Raw genomic sequence first — 18,796 nt, 5'->3', positions numbered from 1 at the left:
GTGTGAGATGGTATATGATTGTGGTTTTGATTTGCTTTTCTGTAGTGATTAGTAATATTGAGCATGTTTTTATATTCTTCTTGGCTGCTTTTTATATTCTTGTTGGCTGTGTATATGTCTTCCATTGAAAAGTCTCTGTTCATGTACTTTGCAACACTTTTTAATGGGGTTCTTTGGTTTTTGCTTGTTCATTTGTTTAAGTTCTTTATAGAACCTGGGTATTAGACCTTTATGAAATGCATAGTTTGCAAATATTCCCTCCCATTTTGTAGGTTGTTTATTGATAGTTCCTTTGTGCTGTGTAGAAGTTCTTTTGTTTAATTTCCATTTGTCAATTTCTGTTGTTGGCATCTTCTTCATAAAATCTTGGCAGGGCCTATGTCTAGAATTATGTTTCCTAGGTTTATTTCAAAGGTTTTAAATAGGGTTAGCGTTTACATTTTAATCTTTAATTCCTCGTGAGTTGATTTTTGTATATGATATAAGGAAAGGATCCAGCTTCAATCTTCTGCATATGCCTGTCATTTATCCCAGCACTATTTATTGAACAGGGAGTCCTTACCGCATTGCTTGTTTTGTAAACTTTGTTGAACATCAGGTGAGTGTAGGTGTGTGGCTATATTTAGGCTTTCTATTCTGTTCCATTGGTCAGTGTGTCTGTTTTGCCCCAGTACTATGTTCCACTGACCAATGGAACAGAATAGTTTGAAGTTGGGTAATGTGGTCTCCTGTTTCATTCCTTTTGTTAAATGTCCAGGATGGAGTGCAGTGGGGTGATCTCGGCTCACTGTAACTTCTACCTCCCAGGCTCAAGTAATTCTCAGGTCTCAGCCTCCCAAGTAGCTGGGATTATAGGCATGTGTTAACACACCCAGTTGTTCATTTATTTATGTATATTTTTGCATTTTTAGTAGAGACGAGGTTTTGCCATGTTGGCCAGGCTGGTGTTGAACTCCTGGCTCCAAGTGATCTGCCTGCCTTGGTATCCCAAAGTGCTGGGATTACAGGCATGAGTCACTGTGACCCACCAAGTATAAATTTTAAAATAGTGTTTTCTTAAAAAAAAATCTGTGAAGAATATTATTTGTAGTTTGATAGGAATAGCATTGAATCTATAAATGGCTTTGGAGAATATGGCTATTTTGTCAATACTGATTCATTCTATACATGAGCCTGGAATATTTTTCCAGTTCTTTGTGTCATCTCTGAATTCTTTGAGCAATGCTTTGTAATTCTGATTTTAGAGATCTTTCACCTGCCTTGTTAGCTGTATTCCTATGTATTTTATTCTTTTTGTGACAGTTGTGTATTTGATTGCATTCTTAATTTTGCTCTCAGCTTGGATGTTGTTAGTGTATAAAAATGTTACTAATTTTTGTTCATCAATCTTGTATCCTGAACTGTGTTAAGATTGTTTAACAGATACAGGAGCTTTTGGGCACAGACTATGAAGTTTTCTAGGTATAGAATCACATTGTCTACAAGCAGAGATAGTTTAACTCCCTGTCTTCCTACTTAGATATATTTTATTTATTTTGCCTTCTTAATTGTTCTGGCTGGGACTTCCAGCACTATGTTTTATTAAAAAGGTGAAGGTGGGCATCTTTTTCTTGTTCTGGTTCTCAAGGCGAAGGCATGCAGCTTATGCCCATTCAGCATGATGTTGGCTGTAAGTTTATCATAGATGGCTCTTATCATTTTTAAGTCTATTTCTTCAATGTCTAGTTTGGTGAGGGTTAACATGAAGTGATATTGAATTTTATTAAAAGCCTTTTCTGAATTTATTGAGATTATCATTTGGTTTTGTTTTTAGTTGTATTTTTGTGGTGAATCACATTTATTAATTGGCATATTCAGAATCAATCTTGCATCCCAGGGATAAAGCCTACTTGATATTGATGGAGTAGCTTTTTGATGTACTGCTGGATTCGGTTTGCTAGTATTTTGTTGAGGATTTTGGCATCTATGTTCATCAAGGTTATTGGCCTGATGTTTTCTTTCTTTGTTGTCTTCATGCCAGCTTTTGTTATCAGGATAACACTGACTTCATAGAATGAGTTAGTCAGGGATCTCTCCTTACTGATTTTTTTTGGATAGGTTGAGTAGCAATGGTACCAGTGCTTCATTATAAATCTGATAAAATTTGGCTGTGAATCCATCTGGTTCTGGCTTTTTTTCTTTTAGGCAGGCTTTTTATTACTGATTCAATTTTGAAACTCAATACTGATCTGCTCAGGGATTTAGTTTCTTTCTCCTTCACTCTTGGGAGATTGTTTCTGGGAATTCACCCATTTCTTCTGGGTTTTTTAATTTGTGAACATAGAGGTGTTCATAGCAGTCTCTGAGATTTTTTTGTGTTTCTATGGGGCCAATGATAATGTCTCCATTATCATTTGTGATTAAATTTATAGCAATAAATGCCCACAAAGGAAAACTGGAAAGATCTAAAATTGACACCCTAACATCACAATTAAAAGAACTAGAGAAGCAAGAGCAAACACATTCAAAAGCTAGCAGAAGACAAGAAATAACTAAGATCAGAGCAGGACCGAAGGAGATAGAGACACAAAAACTCTCCAAAAAATCAATGAATCCAGGAGCTGGTTTTTTGAAAAGATCAACAAAATTGACAGACTGCTAGAAAGACTAATAAAGAAGAAAAGAGAGAAAAATCAAATAGACAAAATAAAAAATGATAAAGGGGATATCGCCACCGACCCCACAGAAATACAAACTACCATTAGATAATACTATAAACACTTCTGTGCAAATAAACTAGAAAACCTAGAAGAAATGGATAATTTCCTGGACACTTACACTCTCCCAAGACTAAACCAGGAAGAAGTTGAATCCCTGAATAGACCAACAGCAGGCTCTGAAATTGAGGCAATAATTAATAGCCTACCCACCAAAAAAAGTCCAGGACCAGATGGATTCACAGCTGAATTCTACCGGAGGTATAAGGAGGAGCTGGTACCATTCCTTCTGATAATATTCCAATCAATAGAAAAAGAGGGAATCCTCTCTAACTCATTTTATGAGGCCAACATCATCCTGATACCAAAGTCTGGCAGAGACACAACAAAAAAAGAGAATTTTAGACCAATATCCCTGATGAACATCGATGCAAAAATCCTCAATAAAATACTGGCAAAACGGATTCAGCAGCACATCAAAAAGCTTATCCACCATGATCAAGTGGGCTTCATCCCTGGGATGCAAGGCTGGTTCAACATTCGCAAATCAATAAACGTAATCCAGCATATCAACAGAACCAAAGACAAGAACCACATGATTATCTCAATAGATGCAGAAAAGGCTTTTGACAAAATTCAACAGCCCTTCATGCTAAAAACGCTCAACAAATTCGGTATTGATGGAACGTACCTCAAAATAATAAGAGCTATTTATGAGAAACCCACAGCCAATATCATACTGAATGGGCAAAAACTGGAAAAATTCCCTTTGAAAACTGGCACAAGACAGGGATGCCCTCTCTCACCACTCCTATTCAACATAGTGTTGGAAGTTCTGGCTAGGGCAATCAGGCAAGAGAAATAAATAAAGGGTATTCAGTTAGGAAAAGAAGAAGTCAAATTGTCCCTGTTTGCAGATGACATGATTGTATATTTAGAAAACTCCATTGTTTCAGCCCCAAATCTCCTTAAGCTGATAAGCAACTTCAGCAAAGTCTCAGGATACAAAATCAATGTGTGAAAATCACAAGCATTTTTATACACCAGTAACAGACAAACAGAGAGTCAAATCATGAATGAATTCCCATTCACAATAGCTTCAAAGAGAATAAAATACCCAGGAATCCAACTTCCAAGGGATGTAAAGGACCTCTTCAAGGAGAACTACAAACCACTGCTCAGTGAAATAAAAGAGGACACAAACAAATGGAAGAATACACCATGTTCATGGATAGGAAGAATCAATATTGTGAAAATGGTCATAGTGCCCAAGGTAATTTATAGATTCATTGCCATCCCCATTAAGCTACCAGTGACTTTCTTCACAGAATTGGAAAAAACTGCTTTAAAGTTCATATGGAATCAAAAAAGACCCCGCATTGCCAGGACAATCCTAAGCCAAAAGAACAAAGCTAGAGGTATCATGCTACCTGACTTCAAACTATACTACAAGGCTACAGTAACCAAAACACCATGGTACTGGTACCAAAACAGAGATATAGACCAGTGAAACAGAACAGAGCCCTCAGAAAAAATACCACACATCTACAGCCATCTGAACTTTGACAAACCTGAGAAAAACAAGAAATGGGGAAAGGATTCCCTATTTAATAAATGGTGCTGGGAAAATTGACTAGCCATAAGTAGAAAGCTGAAACTGGATCCTTTCCTTACTCCTTATACGAAAATTAATTCAAGATGGAATAGAGACTTAAATGTTAGAACTAATACCATAAAAACCCTAGAAGAAAACCTAGGTAATACCATTCAGGACATAGGTATAGGCAAGGACTTCATGTCTAAAACACCAAAAGCAATGGCAACAAAAGCCAAAATTGACAAATGGGATCTAATTAAACTAAAGAGCTTCTGCACAGCAAAAGAAACTACCATCAGAGTGAACAGGCAACCTACAGAATGGGAGAAAATTTTTGCAATGTACTCATCTGACAAAGGGCTAATATCCAGAACCTACAAAGAACTCAAACAAATTTACAAGAAAAAAACAAACAACCCCATCAAAAAGTGGGCAAAGGATATGGACATTTCTCAAAAGAAGACATTCATACAGCCAACAGATACATGAAAAAATACTCATCATCACTCGCCATCAGAGAAATGCAAATCAAAACCACAATGAGATACCATCTCACACCAGTTAGAATGGCAATCATTAAAAAATCAGGAAACCACAGGTGCTGGAGAGGATGTGGAGAAATAGGAACACTTTTACACTGTTGGTGGGACTGCACACTAGTTCAACCATTGTGGAAAACAGTGTGGCGATTCCTCAAGGATCTAGAACTAGAAATACCATTTGACCCAGCCATCCCATTACTGGGTATATACCCAAATGATTATAAATCATGCTGCTATAAAGACACATGCACACGTATGTTTATTGCGGCACTATTCACAATAGCCAAGACTTGGAATCAACCCAAATGTCCATCAGTGACAGACTGGATTAAGAAAATATGGCACATATACACCATGGAATACTATGCAGCCATAAAAAAGGATGAGTTTATGTCCTTTGTAGGGACATGGATGCAGCTGGAAATCATCATTCTCAGCAACTATCGCAAGAACAGAAAACCAAACACCGCATATTGTCACTCATAGGTGGAAATTGAACAATGAGATCACTTGGACACAGGAAGGGGAACATCACACACTGAGGCCTATTGTGGCGAGTGGGTAGGGGGGAGGGATAGCATTAGGAGATATACCTAATGTAAATGGCGAGTTAATGGGTGCAGCACACCAACATGGCACATGTATACATATGTAAGAAACCTGCACGTTGTGCACAAGTACCCTAGAAATTAAAGTATAATAATCAGAAAAAAAAGAAAAAGAAAAAGATTGTGTTTCTTTGGATCTTCTTTATTATTTTGTTCTTTATTAGTCCATATAGTAGTCTATGAATCTTGTTCTTGCATTCAATAAAACAATTCCTGGATTCCTTAATGTTTTGTATACTTTTTTGCGTCTCTGTTTTCTTCAGTTCAGCTCTCATTTTGGTATTTCTTGTTGTCTGCTAGCTTTGGGATTGGTTTGCTCTTGTTTCTCTAGGTGGAATGCGAGGTTGTAAATTTGAGATCTTTCTAACTTTTTGATGTTGGTGTTTAGTGCTATAAACTTTAGTCTTAACACTACTTTAGCTGTGTCTTTGAGATGATAGTATGTTTTATCTTTGTTCTCATTGGTTTCAAGTAATTTATTGGTTTCTACCTTGATTTCATTGTTTACCCAAAAGTCATGCAGGAGCTGGTTGTTTAATTTCCATGTCATTGTATGGGTTTGAGTAATTTTTTGGTGTTGGTTTCTATTTTCATAGTTCTGTGATCCAAGAGTGTGTTCAAACATATTTTAAATAATCAACATCTAATTATTAGTTAAGCATAACTATTAAAGAACAAATGATGTTATTCTGAATTTGAAAACTAATCACAGGTTTTCTTTTGCATACATTACTGTAGAGGAACTAGTGGAGATGTACAAAATGACTTGTGCAAATGTAAGCATGAATTTTTTTTCAGTCAAAGGAATACTGGAATGTGATCTCAAAAAAGAGATGCATACACTATTTTTCAGTGCATTTGAATATTTTATTGTGAATGAGTTCTGCAGATGATATAATTCACATAGCTAGTATTATCTTAAGTTCAATAGTGTGTAAAGGGTTAAACTCACCTAATTGTTAATGTTAAATTTTTACAGGAAGTCACTATGTCTACACATTTGGAGAAAATAAAGTTCTATTGAAAAATTAGGATTAATTTAGATGTTGACTTTAAAATATACCATTTGTGATACTATTGCATAGGTTTTAAAAATTGGCTCACATGTTTTAAGCTTTCCCTTTCCCATAAAGTAAACTTTGGTTGGAATAGGGGTGCTCAATATAAAAACACTGCTTTTTAAATTATTCAGCACCTGTTATAATTATCTATGTTAACTTCAATGTGTAGACAATGCAATATTCTTACATTTTCATTGCAAATTCAAGCTTTTGCAATAGCATCTATTAATTAATCTAAATTGGCCACCCTGAAATAAAGGTTTCAGTGTGATAATGTTTTATATGTGAGAATAAAACTTGGTGTTTTTTTACAGCTAATTATTATAAAGACAATTTTAACAATTTTCTTCACAAAGGAATGTAAAATCAGTTAAACTTTGGGTGCTAATTAAATTAACAAATTTTCAATGCCACAAGGAAGCACAGATAAAGTTACAAACAACACTGATTATTTCCAGACTTCAATTTTCTGACCTGTTGTCATTATTATGCACAGGTCTCTAGGTTCTCTTAAGATAATGCATGACTTATTTAAAAGTAAATTTCCAGTGATGTCAGTAAAAATGGGAGAGTATAAAACTACCAAAGTCCATTGTTGCACAAAAGAATATATTTATATGGCATAAACTGACACAATCACATTTAGAAGAGCTCTGAGAACTAATCAGAAATTCACAGCAACAAGGTAAATATTTTTAAAAATCTGAATTTCATTAAGAAAATTTTGTGTTTTACCCACCCCATACTTCTCACGTTGACAGTAGCCTTAAAGAATATTGCCCACATCTGGTTATAAATTCCTAGTGATGGAGAGAGACAATAAATCATATAGTACAAGAATTATAGTTTTTTAAATTTTTATTTGTTTATTTATTTATTTATTTTTTACCTATTTGGTGACATGCCGAAGTATCAACTCAAAGGGCTTTTTTTTTTTTTTTTTTTTTTTTTTTTTAAGACAGAGTTTTGCTCTTGTTGCCCAGGCTACAGTGCAATAGCACGATTTCGGTTCACTGCAATGTCTGCCTCCCGGGTTCAAGCAATTCTCCTGTCTCAGCCTCTGGAGTAGCTGGGATTACAGGTGTGCGCCACCACGCCCAGCTAATATTTTGTATGTTTTGTACAGACAGAGTTTCACCATATTAGTCAGGCTGGTCTTGAACTCCTGATCTCAGGTGATCCAACCGCCTTGGCCTTCCAAAATGCTGGGATTTCAGGCATGAACCACCACTCCCAGCCAGGGCTTCCCTTTATTTCACCTAGCTCAGTACTCTAGCAGGGCTGAAGTGGCTACTTTCAGGGAATATCGTGGAAAACATTTAAAAGTAGGTGCATTATTTGCTGCCACATAGGGCAATGGATAGTAGTGGGGTAAATGATAGACAAACTAAAATGATTGAGAAAAAAGACTGGTTACTGAGACATATTGGGAGTAAGGGCTTTAAAAAGCTGCCACATATTTCTGGGAATCTAAGATGTCATGTGCATGCCCAGGACTGGCATGTATTTACAAGTTACGTGAGAAGTCCCTAAACTTTTGCCTTTGGCTGACCTTTGGGAGACTCACAGGCAAAAAATGAAGGCAAAGTTAGTTTTGGGAGACTCACAGGCAAGAAATGAAGGAAAAGTAGAATTTTAAACTGCCAGGTCAAGTGTTGAAAGCATAACCCAACACAAATGCAGAATCAATCTGTACAACTGGGAGGGTTTTGTTATAATTGTTTCAGACATGTAAAGAAATATCTGTTGAGTCACTAGTTCATTGCTAAGCTAATGTTAAACAGGTTTTATTGGTCACGTACAACAAAGAATACATACTTTGCAAAATTAGTTCAGACAAGTCAATAAAGAAAAAAACAACTGCAATAAGCAACAACAACAAAGTTTGGAGCCAGAACAATCTAATTTCCAGAGTTGCCATATTACAATGTACCAAATATCCAGTTTACCAGAAAAAATATAAAGCAGGCAAAAAAAAAAATAATAATGCTTTTACACAGCAGAAAACAAAACAAAAAAACTACTAAAATCTGTGCCTGCAAAGACCCTGACACTGGATTTCTAAACAAAATTTTAAATCAACCATTTAGAATACGATCAATGAATAAACAGAAGCTATATACAAAGAAATAAAGGAATGTATGAGAATGTCTAACCAAATTGAGAACATTAGTAAGGAGATAGATATAACCAAAATGAACCAAATAAAAAATTTTGAGTTAAAAAGTACAATAATTGAAATGAAATAATTACTGGAGTAGTTCAACAGTAATTTTAAGCACACCAATAAAGGATGAAGGATCTTGAAAACAGTTAATTGAGATTATTTAGGCTGAGAAACAAAGATTTTTTAAAAAATTTAAAATGCACATAATATAACAAATTAATCAATGTATGCATGATGTAGTTCCAGAAGTAAGTACAGAGATAGAAAAGACATAAATATAATTTGAAAAAACAACTCTCAAAATAGTCCCAAATTAGGTTATAGACATAATTCTAAATATCAAGAAACTCAATAAACCCGCAGTAGAATATTCTCAAAGACATATACTTTGAGAAACATATCAAACTCTCAAAAAACAAAGACAAAAAGATAATTTTTTAAAGCAGCAAGACAGAAACAGTTTGCCACTTACAAGAGAATCTCAATAATAGCTGACTTCTCATCAGAAACCATGGAGTCCAGAAGACAGCGGCAACGTATGTTAAGTGTTCAAAGAAAAAAATCTGTCAATCAATAATTTTATATTTGTTAAAATTACCCTTCAAAAATTAAAGAGAATTGAAGTCACCTCTACATAAACTAAATCTGAAAGAATGTTATGGACTGAATGTTTGTGTCCTCCCTAAATTAAACTATATGTAAATTCTCATTCTGCCTATTTTTGAATGTAGGGTAACTAAAGAGGTGATTAAAATTAAATGAGGTCATGAAAGCAAAACCCTGATCTTATAGGATAAATGGGTTTGTGAGAAGAAACACCAGAGAGCAGTTTCTCCCTCTCTCCCTCTTTCTCTCTCCCTCTCTTTCCTCCCATCTCCACAAGTGCACAAAATAAAGTTCATGGGATAATAAAGTGATCATCTGCAAGCAAAGCATAGAGCCCTTACCAGAAACAAATTCCTGTGCAAAAATTAATAATGGGATTGCTTTATCCTGATGGCTACACAATATATAAATATGTAAGTTGTGACAAGAACAGTAGAGAAGCAGAGCTATATAGGAACATGGATTTTGTATACTATTAAAGCTAAGTTTGTAATAATTAAAACTACATTGTTAGCAGTTTAAGATATACCTAGTAATACTCAAAGAAAACCCCTGGAAAAATTACCCAAAAAATATGCAGATTAAAAGTTAAGAAAGAAATCTAACAGGTGCATGCATACACAAACAAATAAAACATAAAAAAAAGTAATGAAGAAAATGAGAAACAAAAATGACATAAGATATACAGATAAATGATAGCAAACTTGGATGTCAATTTTTTAATAATTTTAAAAAATGTAAATGAAATGAACTCTTCAATTAGAAGGCACATAGCTGCATAAAGGATAAAAAGAATTAATCAACTATCCGAGGTCAGTAAGAGACACACTTAAGAACCCAAACCATAAATTGATTAAATGTAAAAAAATGGAAAAATATATTCCATACAAACAGAATCCAATGAGAGCTGAAGTGGCTACACTAATAGCAAATATAAAAAACTTTAAAGTAAAAATTCTTACAAAACAATAAATACATTATACAATGATAAAGAATCCCACTAATCACAAAGATATTTTAATTATAAATATACACACAACAAAGTCAAAATATATGAAGTATAATCATTAGATTGAGAGGAAAAGTATATTGTTCTAAAATAATAGCAGCATATTTCAAAATCTACTTTTAATAATGGAAAAAATACAGAAAATGTAAACAAGGAAATAGAAGACTTGAAAAAAACTATAAACATATCAGACCTAAAATATATAGAGAGAGCAACCTAGCCCATATTACAAAGTAGGTTTTATTCCCAAATTCACAAAAAAATTTCATGGATAGACAATATTTTATATGTGATAAAACATGTCTCAATAGATTTTGTGTAACTGAAATCTTAAAAAGAACTTTACCTTACCACACACACACACACACACACACACACACACAAATGAAATTGAAAATCAGTAACTGAAGGAAATTTGGAAAGTCCAGAAATCAAAGAAAAAACCTCTCTTAGAAGATTATTTTAAAAAATTACAAGAAAATTAGCAAACTAATTTAGATAAATTTTAAAAAATGCACAAAACTTATGAGATGAAGTAAAAAACAGCACTTAAAGAAAAATATACAGCCATAAATGCTATGTTAAAAAAAAAGAAGAACTTCAAATCAATAACCTTATTATACCCCTTAAGTAACTAGAAAAAGAAAACAAATTGAAAAACAGCCATAAGGAATAAAATAATACAGACTATAATACGATGAATGAAATAGAGAATATGAAAGCAATAGAGGGGATAAACAATACCAAAAGTTGTTTTTAAAAAGATTAGCAATTAAGTTATTAAACTGTATGTGGACTGACCACGATTAAAAGAGAGAAGATTTATATTATAATAACTTCAGAGGAGAGGAGCAGAGCAAGACCATAGAGGACTCTCCAGCAGTCCTCACCTGAAGAAACATCAGTTTGAACAACTACCCTTTACTAAAAACTCTTCACAAGAGCTAAGGGAACTGGGTGACTCTTTTTTTTTTTTTTTTTTTTTTTTAGACGAAGTCCAGGCTGGAGTGCAATGGCGCGACCTCGCAATCTCGGCTCACTGCAAGCTCCGCCTCCCGGGTTCACGCCATTCTCCTGCCTCAGCCTCCCCAGCAGCTGGCACTACAGGCGCACGCCCCCACGCCAGGCTAATTTTTTGTATTTTTAGTAGAGACGTGGTTTCACTGTGTTAGCCAGGATGGTCTCCAACTCCTGACCTTGTGATCTGCCTGCCTCGGCCTCCCAAAGTGCTGGGATTAAGGCGTGAGCCACCGCGCCTGGCCAAAACTGGGTGACTCCTTACAGTATTCAGGTGCAGTACAGAAATATAAAAAGATGCACTGAAAGGGAGGATAAAAAGGGCAGTTTGACATTACTCACATCACCCCTCCCCCAACCTTAAGGAGCATAGTGTTGAGAGAGATACCTTCCATTTGGGGTAAGGAGAAAGAAGTGAGCACTAGACATTGCCTTAGCCTGTAACATTAGGTTAACCGCAGTAAAACCTAGCACCAAGTAAGTCACCATAAACCCAGACTCCAGGCTGGTATCTACAGTACTGAGTCACTAACGTTTTCCAGTGCCAAGCCAAACCCCAAAGCCCCAGAGTTCAGGCATGCACACCAGAATTGATCTCTGGTTTGCACCACCACCAGACAGACTTTAGCGACCCCAGGCTCCATCAACCCTCAGTGGCAGGGTGACCACAGAGGCCCTGGGATCCAGAACTGCACCACTGCCAGGCAGGACTAAGTGGCCCTAGGCTTTGGGCCTACCCAAGCAAGAAACTACATTTCCTGTTGTGACCTAAGCATTACTACAGGATAAGTCACTTCCATCTACAAAGAGATTTTCATACAAACAAAGTAATATGTAAATAGACAAAAGTGAAGCACATACTGGCAGAAAGGACTGTTGCTCTCCATTGTTTACATATTGGAATTTTGAAACCTAGCGGTCCCACTCCCAAAGGACTTACTAAAATGAGCATTTGTATGTCCCATATTAAAAGTACTTTTAAACTATTTCAAAGGCTGTTTTTGGCAATCAGAATGAAATTATTTCACGTTTAGTTCAATTCAAGAGAAATTCTCAAATATTAAGAAAAGTATCAAATAATGACTGGTTAAAACAAACCACAAAGAAAAGTAAAACAGGACATAAAATCTCTGAAAAAAAAATCTGAAAAATAAATAGAAAAGTGTCCTTTTCCAAAAGAGAAATGCCAGATTAGACATAAAAAGAAGATATAAGTTGTCTTTTTTATTATGTGACTAACATAACCACAAAACTTAAAGAGCCATTCTACTTTTCATCAAATTATGTTAACTCTTATTTCAACTGTGAGGAAAATGTGTCTCGAAAAAACAGGTGAAAAAAAAAAAAAAAAAACAATTCCAAGACAAATCAGAACTTGAAGGTAAGCAGGTTGAAGAAGGGAAATTAAGTTCTCCAGATCTGGACATACTGACTGATAAGTCTGGCTCAGAATCTTCTTTAGATACTGTGGAAAATCCTTCAAATCCTATTGCAATACCTGAAGTTCTAGTTTCAACTAAACAAAGTATTACTTTCTTTTTCATCCCAGTGAAACTGTATAATCTTTTGTAGGTGGAATATTGGTGGACTTGTCCCCAATTTAAATTATGATTTAAAGAGACACTTAGAAAAAGAGGAAAAGCCTACTAAAACGGAGCAGGCTATCAGCAAAGACAAAAATGCAGAGAAGAACAACCATTTATCTCTTCAAGGAGAAATTATTATTGCAAGGGTGAATATTGATAACAGAACCTGGGTGTTAGTTCAGGTATTGAGAAAAACAACTGACCTGAAGTCCTGTATTACTGGGGTTGAAGAACTGAATTTTCATCATCTAGACTATATTGAAGGAAATGAGTTTCTGTTAAAGAAATAATTATTCCATATTTATTCTGGCCGAGATAAATTAAAGGTGAAACACTTTAGGCCGCACTTAGATAATGTTTGGCTTTAAAATTTTCGTGCATCCAGTGCAAGGGAGAGGAATCCCAATTTCACATTTGATGATGAAGGAACAAGTTATGTGGTTGCTCTGCAGACAATATGAAAATAAGTTGAACTAACTCAGAAACCAGTTGATCAGCACTTTCATTACATTTGTGGTGTAAGCACAGGTGCCATATTAGCTTTCATGTCGGGATTTTTTCATATGCCCTTGGATGAATGCGAGAAACTTTATAAAACATTAGGATCAGATGTATTTTCACAAAATTTCATTGTTGAAAAAGTTAAAATGAGTTGAAGCCATGCATTTTATAGCAGTCAAATGTGGGAACAAATTCTGAAAAATAGAATGTGATTTGCACTATTGGTTGCAACAGCAAGAAACCACGCATGCCTTAAGGTAACTGCCGTAAGTACCATAGTAAACAGAGGATAACACAAAAATATTTTGGTGTTTTAGAAACTAAGGTGCTTAGAAACTATAATTTGTTGTTTCTAAACATAGAAACTATGGCCATTTTGCTGGAATCAACTGTAATTTCAGAGGTTGTCAGTATAAAATGTGGCAGGCCATTAGAACCTCATCTGCTGCTCCAGGCTACTTTGGAGAATACGCATTGGGAAATGATCTTCATCAAGGTGGAGGTTTGCTTCTGAATAACTCTTTGGCATTAGCAATGCATGAGTGTAAATGTCTTTGGCCGGATATCCCATTAGAGTGCACAGTATGCCTGGGCACTGGACATTCGGAGAGTGATATGAAAAACGCTGTGATACACACAAGCTTGAAAACCAAACTTTCTAATGTTATCAACAGTGCTACAGATATAGAAGCAGTCTGTATAATGCTTGATGGTCTGTAACCTCCTGACACCTATTTTATATTCAATCCTGCAATGTGTGAAAACATAACTCTAGATGAAAGTCAAAACGAAAAGCTGAATCAGCTGCAGTTAGAAGGGTTGAAATACATAGAAAATAAATGAAAAAAAATTAAAATTAAGTCATGAAAATATAACTCTGCACAGAATTAATGATGAGATATAATAGAAAACAAACAAGTATGAAGACCTTCTATTCTTTTTAAAGTCGTGATGAGTATATGCTTATGTTCTGGTAAATGAAGGCCTGCTCAGAAGATTCACCAAAGTCAATAGGAATTGTGGGGTTCAACATGAGTTGAATTATGAATTCTAGAGAATCCTGAAGAAGACTGTGCTTTCACCAGTTTGCACAACATAGAAAATATGCTTGATTATATAATTCATATGAGAATTAGATTTTTAAGATGTTAATAATTAAGTAAGTTTTAGGAGTCTCATTGTGATCGTGGTATTAGTAGATGTTGGTGTTATTTTGTTTGATTTTGGGAAATGTATTAATATATGTGTTAAACAAGGAGCTGAAAATGATTACACTTCGTATTTTTGCTTTTGTAATCATAATCATGTTGAATTTATGTAATCATTGATTTTATTTCATGTGGAATAGCTAATTGTTTCTTAAAATTATATTATTTAATGTTTTGATTAGCTACACTCTACAATTCACATACTTTTTATTTTAAAATTACTTAAATAGATCCAAAAAGTAGAATTTTTATTTAAAATGTTTTTATGCTTGAAATATGAGAACCAGGTACAGTTTTCTATTCAAAATTTTCTTATTTTAATATTGTTTGGCTAACAAAGATAAAGTTTCATTCAAACACTTTCCTCCTTAAAATTTCAAGATAGTGTACAATAACTTTTCTACGTCTAACCCTAGCTTATCCTTCCCTGTTATAAAGTTGATTGCTTAAATTTACTGAGAAAATATTCCCATCATTAACAAAAATAGAATATTGAAATAAAAAAAGATGGAGGTTCAACATCTTTAGTCATTATGGAAGTGCAAATCAAAGTCATATGCCACTTCACACCCACCACATTTGTCATGATAAAAAAAAAAAAAGGAAATAAGAATTGTTGATAAGAATGTGGAGGTATTGGAACACCTGTACATTGCTAATGAGAATGTAAAATGGTGGTGCTACAACGGAAAACACACTGGCTCTTTGTTAAAATGTAAACATAAAATTTCCTTACAAGTCAATGTGAGTACTTCTTAATTGTATACTTGAGATAACTTAAAGCATATGCTTTTAAAATAACTTTTGTCCAGATGTTCATAGCACCATTTTTTACAGTAGTTGAAAAATGGAAAAAAACTAAATGGCCATCACTTACTAAATAAAATGTGGCATAGCCATACAATGGAATATTGTAAATCTGTGAAAATGAATGAACAAACTACATAAGGGATTAACCTCAAAAACATTACACTAAGTGAAAGAAGCTAGATACAAAAGGCCACATATTGTATGATTCTATTTTTGTGAAGTGCCCAGAATAGGCAATTTTATATGGAAAGAAAGCAGAGTCATGGTTTCCAGGGGCTGAGTGAGGGAAAATGGGGAGTAACAACTTAATGTGTACAGAGTTTCTTTTTAGGATGATGAAAATGTTCTAGAATCAGTGGTAATGGTAATAAAACATTGTGAATATACTAAAAGCCACTGAATTGTACCCTTCAAGGTGGTTAAAATGGTCAATTTTTTGTTAAGTGAACATTATTTCTCTAATAAAGTAGATTTTCAGCAACAAAGGGCCATTAGAATGGAAGCATACTCTGAAGAGTTATTAGTTATCAACTCCTAACATGCAAAATATTTTAGGTAGCATTTTTATATAGAAGAAATTATATTAAGACATATTAAGCATTGAGTGTCATTATTATGGATGTATAATGGATTCCCATCCAATGTTATGGTATGATTTTAAAATAAGAGCCAGGAAATCAAAAGTATTTTCTCTGGGGCTTAATCTTTGATTAGATCGTTGAAAAACTTATGGCTTCCAGATCTGTGTGGGACAGACGCTTTTACTCATTATACAATACTCTAAGACCACCAAAAGAGTCTAGATTATCTACATTGACTATTCACATTTCCTTAGATATATTTATTTGAACGATGACTTCTACAAAGTAGAGAAGTCTGTCCTTATGAGAGGTGAAGCCAGCTGGGCTTCTGGGTTGGATGGGGACTTGGAGAACTTTTCTGTCTAGCTAAAGGATTGTAAATGCACCAATCAGCACTCTGTAAAAACACACCAATCAGTGCTCTGTGTCTAGCTAAAGGATTGTAAACACACCAATCAGCACTCTGTTAAATGGACAAATCAGCACTCAGTAAAATGGACCAATCAGCAGGATGTGGGCAGGGCCCTCCCTGCTGTGGAAGCTTTGTCCTTTCCCTCTTCACAATAAATCTTGCTGCTGCTCACCCTTTGGGTCTGCACCACCTTTAAGAGCTGCAACACTCACTGCAAAGGTCTGCGGCTTCACTCCTGAAGTCAGCAAGACCACAGACCCACCGGAAGGAAGAAACTCCAGACACATCTGAGCATCTGAAGGTACAAACTCCAGATACACCATCTGTGAGAACTGTAATACTCACAGCGAGGGTCTACAGCTTCATTCTTGAAGTCAGGGAGACCAAGAACCCACCAGAAGGAACCAATTATTGACACAGTTAGATTAAGTTTATTTTGTTTTTAAGAGGAATCAGGCCTTTGATGATGCCAAGAGATGAAGGGAAAGTGAGAACTATCCTTGCTTCAGTAAAGCAACTCTACTTTATTAAAGGAAATTATTTTATTTTTTGTTGACAAAGAATAATTGTGTGTGTGTGTGTGTGTGTAATGGTTGCAATGTAGTTTTTTAATACATGTATACATTGTAGAATGATTAAATCAGGCTGATTATGATATACATCACCTCAAATATCATTTCTTTTTGGTGAGAATATTTAACATTTTCTCCATTCACTGTTTTAAATTACACAATACATTTTAGTTAACATAGCTGCAGTATCGTACACAATAGCTAAGATTTGGAAACTCTGGAATGTCCATCAACAGATGAATGATTTTTTTTAAAGGTGATATATATTCACAATGAAATACTATTTTGGTCTTGAAAAGAAAGCAACGGATAATTCTGTCATTTGAGACGACATAGATGAACTTAGAAAATATTATGCCAAGTGAAGTAAGTCGGACACCGTATCATCTCATTCATATGTGGGGTCTAGAAAATCTCCTAGTAAATGGGAGTTGTTGGTGAAATAATAAAAGGTTCGATTAGAAGTAATTCATTCTGGCAATCTGTTGCACAGCATGGTGAACTCTGCTCTTAGCTATTTTATAAATTAGTGCTCTGCAAAATCTTTTATTTGAAAACAGGATTTGACTGCTAAAAAAAAAGGAGCAATTGAACATCATTGCCCATAAAAATTTAGATTGCAAGTTGCTCTACTAAGGAATTTTAAAATTCCTTTCATCTTTGGTTTTCTATGTGACTATTGTGACTTTTAATTCTGGAGCTTCTGTTATCAAGATAATCCTGCTCAAAAGTACAATTATGAGCCTTGCAAAAATTTTCATTTAACAATCATTATAGTTTATACTATTGAGAAAATGTTGTTTTCAGAGATTTGCAATAAGTATTAACTTTAATCTTCATAGTAACACTGTGAAACAGCCACTGTTTTCATGTCAATTTTACAGAAGAGAAAAAGTGAAGAAAGAGATTTTTAAAAATTTCCCAATGCAGCAGTAAACAGAGCTGGGATTTGAACTCCAAGGTTGCTTCACAGCTTTGCCATGCCATCTTTTCATATTAATGAAGCCACCTTTCCTTATTAATGAAACTCTGTTAGTGCTGTTCATTTTTTAGGTTTTGAACTACTAGAGAAGGGAATTATCTGTGCTGTCTTACAGACTTTTTTTGTGACATCAGGGAGGCATTTTGAGATGGCTGGCTAATCTCTGGGGATGACACCTTGAACAGAACTTATTCTTACTGTGATTTTGTCTTTGATTTATTCTAATAAAGGCAACCATTAACATGCAAGCCAGAGAATACTGCTTATATAACCAATTAACTGACTAGGAGATGAACCCAGAACTGTGATGCTGCCAACTCTATGACCTAATAAAATTTGACGGCTAACCCTAGAGACCCATAATGGCAGCACTTCCAGGACTAAGACAATGACTTTGTTGATTAATACATCTTGTTGAAATTTTTTTTTCTGGGATATAATTAACCAATGTGTGTTTAAGCAACTCTTCTGGTAATATGTGAATACCATATCTCAAATACCTGCAAACAACTATGTTTATTTATAAAACTCATGATCATGCATTTATGTCCATAATCAAAATATTGTACTAGTCAAACACTGATCCAGAGTGTGATTGTGCTGCATGTCCTCCAGTAACCTCTTTAATGATGACAAGCTAGATAAAATGTAGAATGCATGTGAGGCAAGTTCAAATTTCTTAAGATTTGGCAATAAAGCATAAAGCCCAGTAGATGTCTATTGATATCATTGGGACTGCTTAAGTAATTTCTCGAATAGATAATTGGCATAATAAATTTTAATGAAAAATATGGAATGGACAGTGAAAAACTACTTTTGCAATGACTGAATATATTTCCAT

The 18,796-nt window shown here is 34.7% G+C and overlaps 1 pseudogene; it reads left to right on the top strand.

The window, feature by feature from the left end:
* Positions 1-12,259: 12,259 nt before the first annotated feature.
* LOC111531543 lies at positions 12,260-14,294 on the top strand (annotated as a pseudogene).
* Positions 14,295-18,796: the final 4,502 nt, after the last annotated feature.

Source organism: Piliocolobus tephrosceles, chromosome 12 (assembly GCF_002776525.5).
Source record: "Piliocolobus tephrosceles isolate RC106 chromosome 12, ASM277652v3, whole genome shotgun sequence".
Lineage (NCBI taxonomy): Eukaryota > Metazoa > Chordata > Mammalia > Primates > Cercopithecidae > Piliocolobus > Piliocolobus tephrosceles.
Note: the sequence above shows the minus strand (reverse complement) of the source record. Positions and strands in the feature narration are given on the sequence as shown.